The sequence below is a fragment of the Pteropus vampyrus genome, unplaced genomic scaffold (genome assembly GCF_000151845.1).
Source record: "Pteropus vampyrus isolate Shadow unplaced genomic scaffold, Pvam_2.0 Scaffold254, whole genome shotgun sequence".
Classification (NCBI taxonomy): domain Eukaryota; kingdom Metazoa; phylum Chordata; class Mammalia; order Chiroptera; family Pteropodidae; genus Pteropus; species Pteropus vampyrus.
The window spans coordinates 2,468,480-2,488,303 of NW_011889035.1; the positions used below are offsets into that span (position 1 = coordinate 2,468,480).

Consider the following 19,824-nt stretch of genomic DNA (forward strand, 5'->3'; position numbering starts at 1 on the left):
CAGAGGCTTTAGCTGAATTCCTGGGAAGCTCTGGTGCTGGGATGACAAACTTTGGCTGAAGCTCTTTCAATATTGATTCCGCGTGGCTTCCGGCGTTCAAGGGTTTTTCTAATTGATTGCCTTTCAATCAGGTAGTGAATGTATGGCTTTCTTTTCATTTCCACTGTTTCGAGCTTGGCCTAAGTTATGATCCCGCAAACCTAGACTATTGCAATAGCCTCCTACCAGTGACCTTTCCTCAAGTTTCTCTCAATTTCAGTATTTTACACAGACCTGAGTAAAATCAGTGGGCTACGTACTGCATTCTCTAGTAAGCAGCCACTTGCCATGTGAGGGAGATAAAACACACAGATGAAGGAACTTGAATTAACTAGAAAATAATAGATCAGCCAAATCATGTACTTAAAATAGCCTATAATGGCATGATTCAAATTGGGTCTATAAATGCAGAGAAGTCTATGCCGCAGCATGTGGACACAGTTTCAAAGCCAGAGGTCAGAGGACTCATGGTGATTGGGCTGTCTTGCTCAACAATATACCCACGTGGAGGCTTAAGAAATATTTTCTTAATTCTAAAATAGTAACATTTACAAAGCTAAACCTCACTCTTCTGATTCATCAATGGTTAAGATTCGAATAAGCAGGAGGTCAAAGTCAGATTTCTTTTAACAGAATTACCTGGAGTGATAATGTTCTAAGTAAAGATCAGATGAAGTAAACACCAAAGTTAAACAAATTACTCTCTCGGTTTCCTTCATTTCAGGAAGGCACCTACCAGTCTCATATAGCTCCCTTGGCTTGTACAACGGGTAATATAAATCCTTGAAATGCATAATAAAGATGATGGGGCTATCTCTAGAAGGTGCAGGTCTCAGAGTAAACGCAGCACGTGGGCTTCCCAATGGCCAAAATGCTCGTGCCATTGAAATCTGGATAAAAGGAACTCTGAATTTTAGCCTTAAAGACAAGAAGCTGAAATGGAATAGGATGCAAAGGGGGCAAGATGCAGTCTGGTGTAGGGTCTCAGTGTTGATGGCTGCCAACTTATCAGGGTGGTGGTTGCCGAAGGTTGGGGTGGCTGTGGCAAGACCCTATACCAGCAAAAAGATCATAACTCACTGAAGGCTCTGATGACATTTTGTTTGTTTGTTTGCAATAAAGAATTCTTAAATAAAAAAAGAAAGATGCAGGCTGAAGAAAGAGAAATTGGAGATATCAAATGGCTAGCTACAGTTCCATTTACCAATTAAACATTTAGACCAAGAGATGTAAACTAAAATGAATATAGAGTCCAGTAGGTAAAACACATGAGAGAAGCAACTGAGAAAAATACAAAGCCTTAGACACTGAGCTTCCCAGTAAGGGAGGCAATCGAGTTTAGTTGGGGCTTGGACCAACTACAGCGTGCCTGCCTTGTCTAAGGAGGGCGTGGCCTGTCCACATCAGTCAATCGTTGCCAAATAGAAATTCAGTCCTCGTGTGTTGGCAGAGCTTCTGATCTTATCAGAGAAATATTTAAAATCTGGATTGTAAAATTGGAAATACTTCATTTTCAAAAAGTTATGGGGAGCAGGAGAGATTATAGGGGTGAGGGAGGCCTATAGGGTATTTAACTCTAGAACTGTTTTCATAGCTAATGTCAAACCCGAGGAATTAAGTATTTTAGTGTCTGTTAACTTGAAAATCTATTAATGGGGAGAAAAGCTTTTATTAAATCAATAAAGTCATTTAGTAAATTTTTATTTTATTATCTTATGAATCACAACAACATCTGTTTGTAAAATAATAGAATGTCTCCATGTGAGCCAAATATTTCATTTGTAATTTCATTAGTAATGCTTTATGTGCATATTCATTCATTCATTCATTCATTCATTCACGAAACTTTATTGAGCTCTACTGCTAGCCAGACACTATGCCTATGGGTTCATGGATCCCAGGCAATATTATGTCCCCTCTACACAGGACTGTGGTACTCAGGTTGAGAATCACTGAGAATCATTGGTTTATAACACCTCATCACAGTAATGTCTCTATACTGGTCACTATGATGAGGACTTCACACAACTAAATTACAGACGCAGATATTTCCACACCAGATAAAAAGGATCTGATACCAAGGATTTGCCTAGGATTCATCACAAGCACTGGACATTGCTGTGGTTCTCAAGTCTATTTTGTTTTTGTTTATCGATTTTAATCTTATTTATTTTATCAAATTAATCTCCAAATCTGCCCTTTTTTGCAGTGTAGCATAAGAGGTAAGAGTATGGGCTCTGAAGTCACAAGTCTTTGCTTCAACAAGTGACTTCAACAAGTAATATCTCTCTGTAGGTTAGTGAAGACCCTTTTGGATGTGAGCATCAGAAAACCTGGCTTGAACTGTTTCGCTGATGAAACTGGGAAGTCAGGATGCAACTGTTTCTGGCACAGCTGAATCCAGGCACAGTTTTATCCAGGATGTACAATACCTATTGCGTGCTGCTTTCCCCATCTCTTATCTTTGCTTTCTCCTCCCTGTCCCCATGGAGCTTCCATTCTGGAGGGAGAAACCCAGTGCATGTCTCAGCCCGGGTAGATAGCATCCTGCCTGCGCTGGTCCCTGTCTGGAGTTTCTTCATTTTCTCTCATCCTGCTGTTAGATTGTGCACTTCTGCATTACACTCCCAGCACTGCTCTATCCCAGTCCATGCCAGCCCACTTGGGATGAATTTGCTTTCCTATGATCCAACTGGCTTTCAGAGTTCTCAGACTTTGTGCCCGCACTGGCTGAAATGTGAGACCTTTCCCTGTGACTGCACACATTCCATCACATGTACTTCTATTTCTCCGGTTTTATTCTTTTCACAGTGGTAGAAACCAACCTCATGGCAGGCTGAATGTCCCTCGACTCTGAATGTACCCTGAAAAAAAATGCTCTCTGCCCAGGAACACCTTCTGCAAAAGATCCTATTCTCCAAGAAGAGGGCTCTTATAGGCTTTGCTGAATTTAAATGGAGAAAAGAATATTTCCCAGGAGATATGGCCTGAAGATATCTTTGTTGGTCAGAAATTGTTTTTCCTACGATCTCATTATCAGATATGTGCTATGCACCACCCCTGCCTTAATCTCTGCCTTCTGGGTTAAAAGTTCTACTTTTATACGCTCAGGCAAATAACCAACACCAATTCTGCACTTTTTCACCAAAAGACGTACAATAATGTTTATAGCAGCACTATTCATAATAGCCTCAAACTGGAAACAACTCAACTTATTCATTCTACTGTGTCTATCAACAGTAGAATGAATAAACGTATTGTGGGGTATTTATACAGTGGAATGCTATGGATCCATGAAAGTGGCCAAACCATAGCTACACCAAACAACATGAATGGACCTCACAAGCTATTAATGAGCAAAAGAAGCCAGACACAAAAGAATGCATAAAGTTCAATGCGGGGCAAAGCTCATGGAGATAGGAGGGAGGGATAGTGTTTGGAGGAGGGCGTGAGGGGTACTTCTGGGTGCACCTTGGCTTGGTTTCATAGCTACGTTCATTTTGTGATGATTGACTTATGATTTGTGTACTGTTTTAACTAAAAAGAGTTTTTCGTAATAAAAGTTACCAATTAGTTTTATTGCCAAGGTTTTGTTTAGATCTCACTTCTACAGGGGATCTACTTCTTACCAGAAAATTTCTGGGGGCCACACTGGACTGTGAGGGTTGTTTCCTTGAGAGAGAGAGAGAGAGAGAGAGAGAGAGAGAGAGAGAGAAAGTGTCCTCCAAAAGGGGAAAGCCAAGGTTTGAAGAAAGCAGACAGTTCTAGAAAAACTGACATAATAATTAGGTGATGAAAAAGAAGGCAGAAACTGTTGGGATCAAGACCCAGAAACCATGGGAAGTTGCAGAGCACAGTGGTTACATGCAGGATCTAGAGCCAGAATCCCTGGGTTGATATCCCAGATCCACTAACTTCTGTTTCACCTCGGGCAGATTACTGTACCTCTTTGTGCCTCGGTGTCCTCATCTATGAAAGTGAAGGTGTAATACTTGTCAAACACTCCCAGCCGTGCCTGCCCCATGGCGGGGATTCAGCACGTGTTCGTCATAGCTACTAGAACATCTATATCTTTTTTGCTCTCACAGTCCCTGTGCTGCAGTGTGACTGCCCACTGCTCTGCGGTTTTGCAGAGAAGCAGGGAGACCTGCTCTCCCTCCCAATCCTACCTTTTAAGTTCTCACATCAGATACCTTTTCTGTACATGAAAGCCGTGACTAGAGAACAGGGTCGCAATGTGAAAAGGAGCACTCACACCACGTGATGCGAACTGAGGGTCATAAGTTCAAGAAAAAGGGGGAATAATAAGTCAGTTTCCAGAAAGACAGAAGTGAAGAATGGTTTGAGAGACGTCAGAGGAATACAGTACAAATAGCGCATCGGTGGTCCAACTTTCTTCAAAAGTAAACTGTCCCCCTATACATACAATGTCAAAGTGTACATTCACCCTGAATATTTGCCCCAGATTTAACTCTGTGCATAGCCAAGTCAAGATAAATATTTCTTCAGTTAGAAAAAAGACAGTTCATGCTTCATGAGAGCAACACTTTTCTATCTCACTGGGTTTTTGTTCTGTTGCTTTTATCTCAATGTTCTGCTTCTCACTGTTTCATCACAGAGTTTCTGCATGTTCTCCTCTAACAACCAATATAAACCCAGTGTGTACTGTAATAGTCAAGGATCTTGATACAGAAGTGGAGGCGCATTAGCGCAAGGCATCCACGCTCACCGAGGGAGAGCAGAGAAAAGCATGCAGTAGCTAGGGAGCGGGGCTCTGAATGAAGAATTTACAGTGGTGGGGATTGTGGAATGGGGAGAAGACTGTGAGCTAAAACAGCATGATAAATTTCAAGAGTTACCTGAATTTAAACAGGCATGTTTGTAGGCAATTATGAATATGAGAAATACTTATGATGGTATCTTACACAGAATAAGTGCTAAATAAATATTACTCAAAGGGATGTGTGAATGAATGAATAGAGAAGAAATTAAGTATTTGTTATCACTAGCATAAAGAAGTTTTGATAAATCATGAAATCTTAGAATTAAAAGGGGCCCATAAAGTCCCTTTGTCAGAGTCTCAGGTTTGAATCAGGAGCCAGTAAGAAAGAAGAATAAATCAACATTGATGCATGGATTTTTTTAGGGAGGACAAATCATTCTAGAATAATGGATAGCCGAAGGACAGTTTATAGCAAAACAAAAACAAAAACAAAAAAAAAAAACTATCATGAAAGAATTGGAAAGGACCCCTAGAGAGGTCATTTATCATGTATTTATCATGTCATCCCTCTTCTGACTGTGAAATACAGAAACCATTAGTACCAACAACATTCTACATTTGTATAGTACTATTAGTTCCCAAAGTGCATTCAAAGACATGTCCATTAATCCTCATGGGAAGTAGGTATTCTTTTCTGAAATCAAAAGAAGTTATTAGCCCAGGAGTAATGGGTGCTTGTTGACTTACAGAAGCCTTATAACACAAATATGAAATGTCCTTATAAAAGAGTGTTCCACAAAAATACATATTCATTCATGAAATGAATTCATACATAGGGAGTATTATTGAGAATGAAATGGTATCTTGTCTTTTTGAAACTGTAAATTCCTCAGTATTAATTTGGAAAGTACCTTTCTCTACCCTTCCCGAGATGCTTACAAGGACAGTCACAAAGGTACTTAGGATGGGTATCTGAGGGGAGAGTGGAAAGAGAGTGAGGAGTGGCCCCACCTTCAAGATGACTTCTCAGGGGCTGGGAAGGGTGGGGTGTCTATGTGTTTTGGGCCTCGCCTTGCACCACTTGTAAGCAGTATTCAAGAGGGGAAGGACTTAGATGAGGGGTGCTGCTGGCAGGGCTGAGAGCGAAGTGGCTGTGAGAGGTATAGCTATAAACCACTCAGAGCAGCGAGCCCTACCAATAACAAAAGACCAGAACAGCCACAGTGGGGAGCACAAAAGATAGGGCTAATGGCAAGAAGCCTTTCACCTCCATTTCCCTCAATTGCATAACCCTCCTAACTCTGGGATTTGAGCATGAATCTTAGGAAGTGGGAAGTGGGAGGACATTTAAAAAACAATAAAAGAATATTGGACTTGTTGCTAATCTTGGTCAGCTGAGATTTTATTTGATTTAGAAATAGAAAGACATATGATGTTTCTTCCACTTGAGCTGTCATGGAACAGTTGTCCTTGGGTTAGTCTTTATTCAATAAACATTTATCGATGTAGTAAAGAACAAGACAGAATGATCTGTCTTTGAGTGGCTTGTTACGTCTGTCGGGATAGACAAATAAAGAATAACAATGCAGGGTGCTGACTCTTTCAGTAGGAGAAGTGCAGGGACCTGAGACACGGGAGAACGACGGAACAGGGAAGGAGCTGAGTCGAGGGGCCGGGGGAGGCATCCCCACACAAGCCACGTTCAAGCCGAGATCTAAAGAATTTTGTCCTGCATCACACACCACTTTATTTCCACAATTTCTATGCTACACACTTTCAAGGTGATACGGTATTTGCTATTTTCAAATCTCTTACTCAGCAGTGAGCTCCTGGAGGTCTTGGAGCATGACGTAAAAAGATTTTTTTAATCTTCGTATCCTCCTCACCTTTTGCAGAGCTCCTACAGATACAGGCGTTTGATGTACAGCTGCTAAGTGGAAAAAAAATGAAATGAGTGAATAAGTGAGTGAGTGAATGAATGACTGCAGTCCTAATTGCCCGACATGGCAGCAATGCCGGCGTTCATCTGCAAAGGGCCCAGGCTGGACGCTGCCTCCCAGCTAAGCAGTGCCCCTGCGATGCCCTTTTCCACGCAGCCCGGTGATAAGCTTTCTCCAGTTAAGGCTATACTGCCACTGTGAGGGCAATCCCGGTAGTACCAGGATTGGACAGGACATCGATGTCCGCCTGCTTTGGTTCACGGCTTCAGGCTGGTGACAACACTAGCAGTGCAGCCTTGTGAATGAAAAAGGAAGCCAACCCCCCATCCCCCGCCATACACATGGTCGTCCTTTACTCAGGCAGCAACCAACCCTACTGCAAAGCAAGGCATGAAGTCTTCTCTTGAGAAATGGCAGGCCGGCTAAGAGAACTAAACTGCATTTTTATGGCACAACTTTGGGGACACAGAGAAATTGTGTCACATCCTTTCTTCATGTGTAGGCTGGAGAGGAAGCCTCCAGATCCACCCTGTCCTTCTTGTTGCCCTGGAAGGGCCCCATGTTGGTTATTATGTTACTTCAAATTCAAGGGTGAGCCACAAAGCAGCTGGTCTGTGCTTTTCAAAAATATCAATGTCAGAAGAGACAAAGGAATGCAGGGGAACCATTCTAGATTAAAGAGCTATAACAAGTAAATGCAAAGCATGAATCTCTATTGGGTGCTCAATTAGGGGGAAAAAACCCATATTGCTATAGAGGATATTATTATTGGGACAACTCGTAAAATTAGCATATGAATTGCCTATTACATAGTAGTATTATATCATCATTAAATTTTCTAAATGATCATTGATCCATGTAAAAGAATTTTCCTGTTCTCAGTAGATAGACGGTAAAGTACTTAGGAATCGATGGTCATGACGTCTGCAACTTGCTCTCAAATGATTTATCAATAACAATAATATAGTTATAGATGGAGAGACATAGAGCAAGTGTGGCAAAGTATTAGCAATTGGTGAATCTTGGTGAAGGATATACGAGAGTTCACTGTTCTGACTGTGCAAGTTTTGTATAAGTTTGAAATTTATGAAATAAAAAAGAGAGACAAATATTTCAAGTCTTTAGGCAGTTTTCTCACCAACTCTGTTATGTAAACATTATTTTCCCTTTAAACCCAGGGTCTTCCACTAATTTTTTTGCTATTACCTTTTTTATGTTGGTAATTTTTATTTCCCTGGCTTAGGCAGCTGGTGGACAGAAGGCGATGGGTACAATTTGGATCCTGTGAATTGTTGGTATCTTGAGGAGGTCTAATGAGACAGGAACTCAGAGAAGTCGAGTCTAGGACATGGAATTAAGTGTCAGGTGGTGCCACTCTCTTGAGAGTTCTGTGAGGGAGCTTGGAGAATAAGTAGCACCCATGAGAGAGACTAAGAAGTGGCGTTCATGTCTCAGGAGCCGGGGAAGGACAGAATTTCAGTTGGAGGCCATGGTCAACGTGCGAAATGCCCCAAAGAGTAAAGCAGACCTCAGAAACGTCCACTGAATTTGGCAAGTAAGTGGTCCTCAGTCACCTGGGCAACAGCGGTTTCCAGGGGGAAGGAGGGGTGGCTGGTGTCAAAACCGTGCTGTGGTGCATTAATGAGTGATTGTGAGGGGTGAAGTGTGCAGAGTCTGATAAGCCCGTTGTGGCGGGGAGGAGAGCAATGCCATAGAATTCACAGTGACAGTTGGGGGAAGGCAGGTTGTTTTGTTTGTTTTCTGATTTTTAAAGCTGAAAGGGATTTATCCATGGCTAGAGGGAGGCTGGACAAGCAGAAAAGGGACCCCAGAGGCACCAGAGGGCAGGGGACATGGACAGAGTGGTGGGGTCAGCCCTGAGCAGGGGGAAGAATATCTTTTCCCACCGTAGCCTGTGGGCCCCAGGGCCTTGCCGTCTGTCCCGGAGGCCCTTTCTTCCCCTATAGGGTTCCCTTCTCCTCTCTCAAATCCAAATGAGAATGTTCCCTTCTTTCCCGATAATCCCCCCTCGTGAACCACCCACAGCATCCTGCAAAGTGGAGTAGTGATGTGGGTAGAACTCAGAATGGGGAATGAGAGGACAGTTTTAATTTTTTTTTTTTTTTTGCGTTACTTCTTTACTGTGCTATCCTTCCTGAGCAGCAATTTCCTCATCTTTAAAATGAAAAAATGTACTCTCTTTCATAGTTTTTTTTTTTTCTGAGAATAAATTAAGATGATATATGAAAACACCTTAAAACTACAGGAAAATATGATTAGGTAGTTTTTGTTTTTCATTTTTGTTGTTGTTGTTGTATATGGGTTTGTTTGCTTGTTTTAGAAATTATTTTGGCAAAAGTTCATCTAGCAGTTATTTGTCAAGGGCAGACCATGTGCCAGACCCTCTGTTCTTAGGATCTGGCAATATTTTCATGACCAGGAGACCTGGCAGTTGCCAACAACGTTCTCTAGAGCCACTGATTTCTGACTAGGCAGCTCATATACGATCACGTTCTCTTTGCTGTTTTGATAAAAAGAAAAAGGCGCATCAACACAGACACAGACTCTGATTTGAATGAACTGTAGAATGCAAGTCAATGGGAGCCGGTAGGCAATGATCACAATGAGGCCGAGAACAGCTTGTAATAATCTAGGCATCCAGTAGGTGGCAGCAGAGCCCACAGTATTATTTTAATCATTCATTGTTCCTCTCCAACAAAGAGTGGTTAAGAATCTTCTGAAAGAAGATCCTGCCATTCTGGAAAGACTAATTATTGCTAAAACTATGATATATGGCCTTGAAATTCATGGTAAACTCCGGATTTTTAAAACAGATTTTAGTTTTTGACATTCCAAGACATTTGAATTTATATAAACAACAATAATAACTAGAGCTAACATTTATTAATCATTTGCTATGTGTCCAGGGCCCCTGAGACTACCCCACTTTAGAAGTTCACAGGAATTGAAAGTCTCGCTCGTGTACCCATAACACTAGCAACATAAATATGTGCCCACAACTTAACCGCCCTGGCTAGGAGATAAGGCACTTGCTAAGCATGTTAATAGCTTAGTAAAGAGCCTTGAACAGGGTTTCATAAACAATTTTTGGTTATAATTTGTGTTTCTCAGAGCATTTATCTTCTTTTTTAAACACTTTTTTTTCCTTAGACTCATATTAACTCTTGGTTGGGTCCCCTGTTGGTGCTTTACTCACCTTGGGGACATCTAGTAAGTTTCTGGGTAACCCAATAGAGTCTTTTGTCAGAGGCCGAGGTGGAAAAGCCAGGCAGAATGAGTTTGCTCATCAAGATATAAATCCTTAACCATTAGAAGGAAGTGGGAATTTGAGCAAGTGACTACCATTTGACTGTCCCCAGGCCCCTGAATGCTTTCCTTGGTCTCGAGCAGATCAAGGACTGAGAAGTAAATGACTTGCTGATGTGCAAGCCAGTCCACTTTTGTTCTCACTATCGGAATGTAACAGAAACTAGAGAGCCATTCTAGCTGGCTGCTACATGGCTACCTACACAGCTTTCAACATTCTTAATTATTTCTCTCAAAGAATGCTGTTATGTACATAGACAAAACTTGTAAAGGCACAACAGAGCATATAGTTAAAAAGTAAGTTTTCTATCCCACACTGTTCCCCACAGGAACCCACCATAACCACAATTACCAGTTTCTAATGCTGCCCAGCTGTGGCACCCTGTGAGAACTACTATGCTTGGCAGAGTTGTGGTGAAGATGCTGGCTCTTGATGTGGCTGCCAAGGGTGGCTCAGGTAGTGGATTTTATTAAGCACATATGACATCTCCTGATGATTCTCAGGGGCTAGGAGATCAGAGCATGTGGGAAAATGGACCACGGAAAATTAGGAATTAATAACAAGGTGGCCTAATTTGTACCCATAGATTGGTGCAGTCTGGGGAAATTCAGTGCACTATCATTATAGAAATGGCATATGTTCTCAGGTGAAAGCTTAAAAATACAGGGAAGTATATATGCACTTACGTAAGTGCATGTATATACATCTATAAGTTCACATACATATATGTATGCACTTACATATATGTATCTGAATATATATGATGCAGTTTTTCCCTTCAATATGGAGCCAAGCCCCAGTCTCCAAGTCTCATAGCAACCCAAGAATAAGCAAACGATGTCTCTAAGAGAAAGAAGCTGAGACTTCTAAGGTCACCAGGAATCTTATCCCACAATCTTATTTCTTCCGCTGGAACCGCAAGAAGGAGCAACCATCGCAGTGGCAGCCAGCCTAGGCAAACATACCGCAGCCCCTGGCACCAGCCCATTGTAAGCACTGGCACAAGAGTGAGCGCATGTTGATCCAGGACAGTCTCAGTTGCCACCTGATGTAATTAAGAGTCTTACTCCAGTCTCAAAAAATGTCCCGAGTTTGTCAGTAAATTATTTGATCACTCTAAGTATAGTTCCTCTGTGCTTCCCCCCCACCCCCCACCACAGGTCCTTTGAGTACTGAACAATTATGGATTTCTGAGCTGGGGTGAACTTAGGCGTCTAGCATCTTACAGACCCAAAGCTGAAACCACTTTCTCTCCCTGGGGCCTCTTCTGGATCCAGCATCCCCTGTTTCTGGGGCCCTTGAACACACAAGGGCCAATTCCACCATCGGTCTAGACAACAGAACTCCTTGCCCTCCCTTCTACGTTCGGCTGCCCTAAAATCCCTATGTTCCTTTTCTTCAAACAAGACCTGAGCTCAGTAGCACAAAGGTAAGTTACCCCCGAGAAGGGTAACTTTTCAGGATAATTCTTTTAGCTTCTCTCTAACCTAGCATCTCATCTGCAGTACGAGAAAAAGAAGAAAGTAAAACTCCCCTATTTTCCCCAACTAGAAGTTTCCAGTGGCTAATATTGTTAGAGCATATTCTTCTGGTTGTGCATGTAAAGTCTTTTTTTAGAGCTAGCAGTTTCATAGCTTTTCTGGGTAGACAACCATGGTTTGCAACTAATAATCATGTTGATACTTTTCCAGTATCTACTTATTTAATCCTTTAAATATTCTTATTTTAGAGTCTAAAACTTCTAGGATGAATTTGAATAACAACAGTGACAGCAGGCCTTCTACCATAAAAAGTGATGTGTGCTATTGATTTAAGATAGGAATTTATATGAAGGGAGTAGCCTTCTATTCTAAGTTTACCAAAATAATTGCTTTAGTTGTAATTTATAGAATAAATTGTCAGTGTTTTGATTTTTCATTTTTGTCCAGATAAATGGCACTGGAACTAGACCTTAGCTTTATTCAGTCAAACTTTTCATCTTTTTCTCTTCACCTAACGTAAAATATTAACTCCATTGATCATCGAACGCCTGGGCTTTGGAATCAAACACACCAGTGTTTAAGCCGGGCTGTGAGACCTTGTTAACTGTTCTGAATTCCACTTTCTTTATCTGAAAATGAGAATAATAATACTGATTTCACAGCCCTGATGCATTAACTTGTCACACTGCCTAGAATATAGTAATCATTCAACAAGTGCATTAGTATAGCTGTTCTAATAATTGTTATTATCATTCTCTCTTTTAATGGGATCAGAGTAGAAAAATCTCTTTAGAAAAGATTTTTGAATGAATAAACGTGTTCATTCTAAAGCTATCCAAGTTTTTTGTGCTCTTTTCTTTAGAGGTGGTGGGGTGACCAAATGTCCCAGGTTGCCCAGGATTGAGGGGTTTCCAAGGATAAGGGACTTTTAGTGCTAAAAACGGGAAACTGCTGAGCAAATAGGACAAGTTGGTCACCGTAGATCTTGGTGCTATTTGGTTCCTTTCCTGTTTTTGTCTTATTAGTCAGGCTTCCCCAGAACACAAATGTAGCATTCAAAGAAAATCATTAAAGACCTGCTGATTGAACAGACACCATCAACATCACCTTAAAAGTAATAATAATATTTAGAAAGGAACAAAATCTCTTTTTCTGAAGAACTTTTCAGCAAGTCGAGAAAAACACTACTGGGATAATTTTAACAGAAGAGCTAGAGCACTAGGAAGCTGGCTATTCCAGTGGGGAAGGAGGTAGAAAAGAGAAGCTGGGGTACTTGACATGCTTCAGATAGTACAAATCTGGTGCTCCTGATTCCCAGGAGAGTGTGGTCAGCGCCACCTAAGGTGAGAGAGTAACAGGAAGTGGTGCAGAACTGAGGTGGCGCGTTGCCCTCTAGAGAGGTTGGGCCAAGCCTGGAGGTGATGCCGGCTTCATGGAATGTGGCCAGGACAGTTTCTGCCCCTCAGTGTCCCAGCCTGGACCCAGACAAGTCGCTGTCGGGCTGCTCTGATTAGGAGCAGTAATCATGGCTGAGGAGATTCAGAAGGATCAGGGTCAGACCTGGATCCCTGGGCTGTGGCACTGCTGAGGATGGAGGACGAGGAGCCAAGATCAGGGGCACAGTGGGAAATAGTGCTCGCAGCTGGGTAAACTCAAAGGGTTCAAGAAATAGTTTGTGGGTGTGGCTGAGGTACTAAGAGCTTATTCTTATTGGGTGCTGGACAGGTTGTATATTCAATAAAATAGTATAAATTAATGTATAGTACTATTCATGGCACATAGTTAAAACTTACTATATGCTAGCTATTTTTAATTTTTGTACCTCAAAAATTATCAACTAATTTTTGGTATATAAAAAAGAGACTAAAAGTTAAAAAATGGATTTCTTTACTGTGACTAAAAGTTGTGGAAGTTGTGTTTGTTCCATCAACATTTTTCACTGATCTAAATAGGCAGTGTGGAAAGATAAGCATTTGTGTCTACACTGCCTGTGGCAGAGAACAAGCAATGATGACAAGAGCACATCTGCCAGGATGAGGCCACTAGTGATCTCTCACGGGCCTCCCAAGGTGACATCATGACCTCAGTTTACCCACACAGACCAAGATCCCTAATTTTGTTGATCCACAAAAAGAAAACTTATAGCAAGGGATTAGTTCCATACATTACTCAAACTTACAAGAGTGATGTACAAACCAGTGTATTTTTTATTTGTGGTTTAAAATTTTTATTGCTAGTATTTTTGTTTGTAAATAGTGTAATAAAATGAATGCAAGAGAGCCATGCACGAACCAATGGTGACAATGTGTCACTAGAGAATATTGGATAGGCAATTAGCAATGTCTGACCTGACAGGGTATCAACTGATTAATTTTCAGTGAGAAATTGCTACCAGAATATTGGAGTTCTAATGATCAGTGCTAGATTCCACCAGCTAGACCCCAGCTGGAGTGATTGCCTGGCTTTGCTGACATTGCTCCCGTGGCCATTGCTGATTATTCTAGGGAAAGAAACAGACACAAGCTTCCCTGTCCTCAGATTTAGAGATTGGATTGAGAGGCACAGAATTCCCTGGGGTAGAGCTGCAGTTATGGCTGCACACCTGGAGCAAGGATTTGTGAATTCCTAGAAGGCCCCCAGAACTCCACTGGTTCCTTCTCTTCCTAACCCTTTCTCGCTCATCTCTCCCAATGACCCTCTCTGAGCTGTTCTAGAATAGCTGTTCTTCAAGTACTGGCCTTCACTTCCTTTCTCTGTTTAAGCTAGACAGAATCTGCTTCTATTCTTTACTCCCAACACTCTTAGCCAATTTATGCTCTTACCCTCTTTAACAATTTAGAAGCGTTGGATGCTGAAGAACCCCTCCCCTGCTGAAAACTTTTTCCTCCATGTCTTTGCTGCCTCTGCACTCAGGCGGCTTCTTCCGCCACAGCGCTTTCTGCATCTGCACGGTTACGCCTCCTCGTTCCCCTGTCCCTGGATGGGAAGCTTCCCTTAATTTGATGTCTGGGAATCTTTTTTACATTCTCGTGTATTCATCAAGAATTCGAATGAGCCAGAAATCCCATCACCTCAGTTCAAAGGACTCCAAATAGACATAGTCTATTAGAGCCCCAACAAAATGTCCAAGGTCTAGACGTACATTTGTGATCGTCTGTCTCCACCTATTGTCATCTCAAATTTGGTTTCTTTAAAACCAGACTCATCATTTTAGCCCTCAAATATGATTCTTTTTCTGTTTTTCCTATTTCTATCAACAACAGCACCATGCCCCCAGCTCAAATATCAGAGTCATCTCTAATTCCCATTTCCCATCTGGCCAGTGCACAGACGCTGCTGATTCTAACCCTGTGATTTTTTTCATCTCAGCAGAACATACCCACTGTCATCTGCCATCAGGTCTCCTTACATTTCGCTTGCTCTTGCAGGGCCCCACCCGATTGTCGTCTATATCACTGCTTAAGTCTTTCTAAAACTCAAATCTAATCACAATATTTCCCAGAAGAAAAGCCTTTCTATTAAGTAATTCTCAACTGGGATGTTCATCAAAGTCACTTAGGAGTTTTGAAAAAGTGCAGATACCTGGACTGCAAATAAGACTAACTCAGTTTCTGGGAGTGGGGTACGGGCATTTGTATTTTGAGAAAGCTCCTTAAGCTATTCCGACGTAGACCTGTGGTTAAGAGTCATTGCTGTGTTGGAACCTCAATGCCGAGTCAGTCAGTCTCATCGTGATATTTAAGGCATCATCTTTTGCTTTGCCCCCTTTTCCCCTTCATTCCTTCCATATCCCAAAGTCTGGCCCAAACAGATTACAGCAGTTTCTCTTTCCTGAATGCCTCCCGACATCACACCTTTCATTTGTCTATTCTTGCTACCAGGAATACCCATTCTTCTTCATTTCTATTTCTCTCAATTATACCTTTTCTCTAAGATCAAGCTTAAATAAGATTAATTTAGATAAAAATACATTTTTATCTATTCAGAATAGTTCTTGAGTCATAATAAGCCCTCTTAGATACTACCTAATGTCATTATGATGATAAATAATAAATTCTACTTCCATGAATCCCTACCATCCCCTAAGTCAGAACTTCTCACTCCTTCCTCTGTTTCCATTACCCTCTGTTTCTGCTCTTTTAGGGTACTTGTCAGATTCTGCTTCACTTTACAGTTATTTTTGCACCTGCCTTACCTCTCCTGGTGAAGTGGAAAATTGTTGGTGAAGCTCTCTTTTGGTCAGGGACTATATCATATTCAAAATTCTACAGTCCCTACTTAGTTTTGCTCATAGTACATGCTCAACAAATTTTTACTGTATTAAATTGAGTTATAAATGGCCTATCCTAACTGCCACCCCAGCCAGAACTAGATGTTCAGGGACATTTCCAGGCTTCTTCTCCAGCATATTTTATCTCAGAACGGAGCAGGGGATAAGCCTGACTCAGAGCTTTTAAATTAAAAGTGCATTTATGTGGCTAGAGAATTTCCCATTAGAGCTGGAGGAAAAATACATTAATATTTGTTGAGTACATACTGTCTACCAGGATGCTCTAGTCTGTTTGCCCTCGGAACATTGTGTAACATAGGGCTGCTTCTGACCTATCCTGTATTCTTTCCTTCCCTTGTTTGCTTATTGTTAACATTTATGTCTGATATTTACATAGCACACCTCTCCGGTTGTTTTGAGCATTGTAAAAAGGAAACAGTTCACTGGGTGGCAACATTATGTACTCAAATTTTCCTCTGAGTATTTAGGACCAGAGCTGTTGAGCAGGGCAGAATTTGTGACTGATGAATTAGCAGCGCTCTTTGAAAAGTATAGTGAAAATACCTGGATAATTTGCCCATTATTATCAGCCAGGTGGCTGTTTAAATGGTTTTAGAAGGAGGATGAGTTTCAGAAAGCAGCAGTCTTGTCTACAGCCATGCCACCCTGAATGTACCCGATCTCATCTGATCTCGGAAGCTAACCAGGGTCTGGCCTGGTTAGTACTTGGATGGGAGACCACCTAGGAATACTGGGTGCTGTAGGCGTTAAAGAAAATAAAATAAAAAATAATAAAAAAAAAAAATAAAAATAAACAAAAAGCAGCAGCAGCCTTACCTAACCCCACACCGACAATCTTGGCCTGGTGAACAGTACTAGAAATGGAGATTCACCTTGCTGAGATAAGGGGCAAAAGTAGCTCTCTGGGCACTGCTCCCATGTTGGAAAGTAACTAGCGCCACGTGTAGGTTGGCCGTATAACTTACTGCTTAATCTTGGACATTGGAAACAACAAAATAAGTTGGGACTATCTTAGGCAAACTAGGACCTTAGCTATAAGGGAATATCTCATCCCATTGCCAGTGGAGTCAGTGACAGCCACTTCTTTGAACAGCAGGTAAGTGCCAAAAGAGAAGGCATGAATCCTGAGAGCAAGTACAAAGACACTCTGAATGTAGCAGATTAATCCTGAAGTGACGGAACAAAACTAGGGGGTTGATTCAATAAATCCCTGTACTGCGACCTAACATAAGAGCAGGCTTCTCAGTTCAAGACCAAGTCACGTGTTGGGTCTACTGAGGATAGTCAGGCCTCTCCTGCAAGCTCTGCCCTGAGACGGTGGGAAGGCATGGACTCTGCCTGAACACTGAGGCTGATACTTGAACTTGGGAGTCACACTGGCTGCATCCAATGTCTTCCAGACTCAGCCTCACTGTCCTCCAAAATTCCATTGCTTTCTCCTTCCTCAGAACTGCCGTAGCCTTCTCTACCACGGATTTTGAGATTTAAGGGGAAATTCACTACTAGCCCAACTAGAAGGTATCTCTACTTATTTTTAAACCCTATAGCATTGAGAAGTTTTCAGTCCATTTGGCCCTTGGCTTATACAGCTACACATTTGTAATTTTCTTTTGAGTGAACTGTTTTGTCTTCCCTAATGTATTGGGTATAGGAGCCATATTATATCATTGTCACTCCTCCATCCACATGACTCGATTATCAATGAATACTTACTGATTTGGAAAAACTTATTTTGAATGTAGAAGCTTCCTAGTTTTGTTCTGAATAGAAGAGCTATTTACTAGCAAAACTTACCTGAGCTTTCCCCTCATTTCTGAACATATTGCAAAAAAAACCCCAAAGAAAACAAAACCATCCTAATCGTGATGCTAGAAGCTTAAAGTATGCAGTGGAAATGATAGAACGAATAGAAGAAGCTTTGAAATCTATTGGATCAGAATTGGAGTGCTGGGTCTGGTTCATGTTGACTATGGGACTTTGAGATTCATTTTTTCTCCAAGCATCAGTTTGTTTATTTCTACATTATTGATGACAACATCTATTTCGCAGCGCTGGTATGAGGATTAAATGAGATAACATATAAGAAGGCACTTAGCATGATCTCTAGAACAGAGTAAATATAGATGATTCTTACGCTGAATGGGCCACGGATGTTGTTTTAAGGGATGCCAAACCCTGTAATTCAGAATCATGGGCGTGGTTGTAAGAAAAGGAGGAATAAGGAATCCTAGTGATCGTACTTGATGCCAGATGCCTGGAAAGGAGTGTGGTAAAGAAATAAAATGCTGACTTTTGTTTGACTTCTCTGGATCCTTTCATGTTAAACGCAACCATTTGTAAACTATATGCTCAGCCTGAAAACATTTCAGTGAATTTGGGAAACTACAGAAGAGCATTTCCCAAAATTTGGTCTGTGAAACACCAGTCCTAAAAGTTATTCACGAAAAATGGTTCCAATGTCACCTGAGTTTGTGAAATATTGCATTCTGTACCACCCTCTTGGAGCTAGCCGTGCACATTTCCAATATTAAAGACTATGAAAAACTCTGAATTAAATAAAGCTTTAATTTTGTTTAACCCAGTGTTTCTCGAATGTATCTGACCATGGAAACTTTTTCACATAACATCTGTTTACAGAGACTTTGCTATTTCAAAAAATAAATTTCGAAAAATATTACTTAAAACAATATTTGGCTCTCCAACTTTAGCATGTGTCAGAATCACCCTGGAGGGGTTGTTAAAATACAAAATGCTGGGCCACACCCTCAGAGTTCCTGAGTTAGTAGGCCCGGAGTGGGGCCCAGTTGTTTGTATTTCTAACACGTTTCCAGGTGATGCCAATGCTGCTGGTCGGGGACCACACTTTGGGAACTACTGTCACAGAGTATAGAAATTCCATCATGTTCTTTCACGTTTATCTTCTAAGTTTGAGGAGAACCGTGCTTCTCAAACTTGAACGTGTACACCCATCGCTTGGCATTCTTTTAAAAATAGAGATTCTGATTCAGTGTATCTGGGCTGGGGCATGAGATTTTGCGTTTTAAAAAGACATGGACGCCGTTGGTTCGCGGGCCTGACTTTGAGAAGTTGATAGAATGTGATACTGTCCAAGCTCTTCTGCCCTCCAAGTAATGAGGCATTCTAGAAAAACCTCGGGTAAGTATCTCTGTGAATTCTGAGTAACTAGAAAGGTGAAATGATTTCCTTTGTATCTCTGGATAAGCACATACAAAATTTCATACAGGATTTGTGTGGAGGACATTATCTATTAGGCTTACGCAGACTGGAGTAAGAGTCTGTGATATTTTTCTCATAGAGTTTACCCTAAACCTTATAGTCATCTGAATGAAAGCTTGTAATCATTAGCTGTGTGTGGCAGAGATCTAAAATAACAATGACTTAAATAAGGTTTCTCTCTCACATGAAAGTCCAAGATGATACGAACCGTTCTACTCTAGGAAATCATCAAGGGCCAGGCTCCTTGTCTAGTGTTGACTCACCATCCTGAGAGTGCTGCCTTTAATTGCATGGTACAAAGGCAAGACTCATGTGTTGCACATACTCTTTCTGCGCATATCTCTTTGGCCAGAGTCTAGTCCTACAGTAGAGATGGCTAGGCTACCACATGAACAGTTAAATAAAAGAAGGAAAGGGACAGTGAATAGTTTCTGTTATAGCAACAATGCTAATAAAATAAATTGCAGAAGGAAAGGGAAAGTGGGGGCATGGGAATAGCAATTCGCTTGAGGGACAGTCACTTAAGACATTAGGATATGCTCGTGTGTTACTAGAGACTTAGTAGAAAGTTCCGTTGTAGAGCACACTGTTTAAATATTTCCTTGCCGCGGTCCAGCCACGACAGGATCCAGGGGGCCCCGAAGGTGGGCAAGGCATCGGCGCGGGAGACAGTCTACTACACAACTCAGAGGCGGTGTGACACTGTTCCGTTTTATTGTGATTTGAGTACAACTTTTATACTTTTTATTTTGGCATTTGATTATACTTTGTGGTTAAGGTAGCAG

The 19,824-nt window shown here is 41.4% G+C and overlaps 1 non-coding gene across 1 annotated transcript; it reads left to right on the plus strand.

The window, feature by feature from the left end:
• The first annotated feature begins 16,429 nt into the window (after nt 1-16,429).
• On the plus strand, nt 16,430-16,548 carry LOC111729276. The gene has a single exon (XR_002776169.1). It is a non-coding gene; the product is annotated as a 5S ribosomal RNA (ribosomal RNA).
• The last annotated feature ends 3,276 nt before the right edge of the window (nt 16,549-19,824 follow it).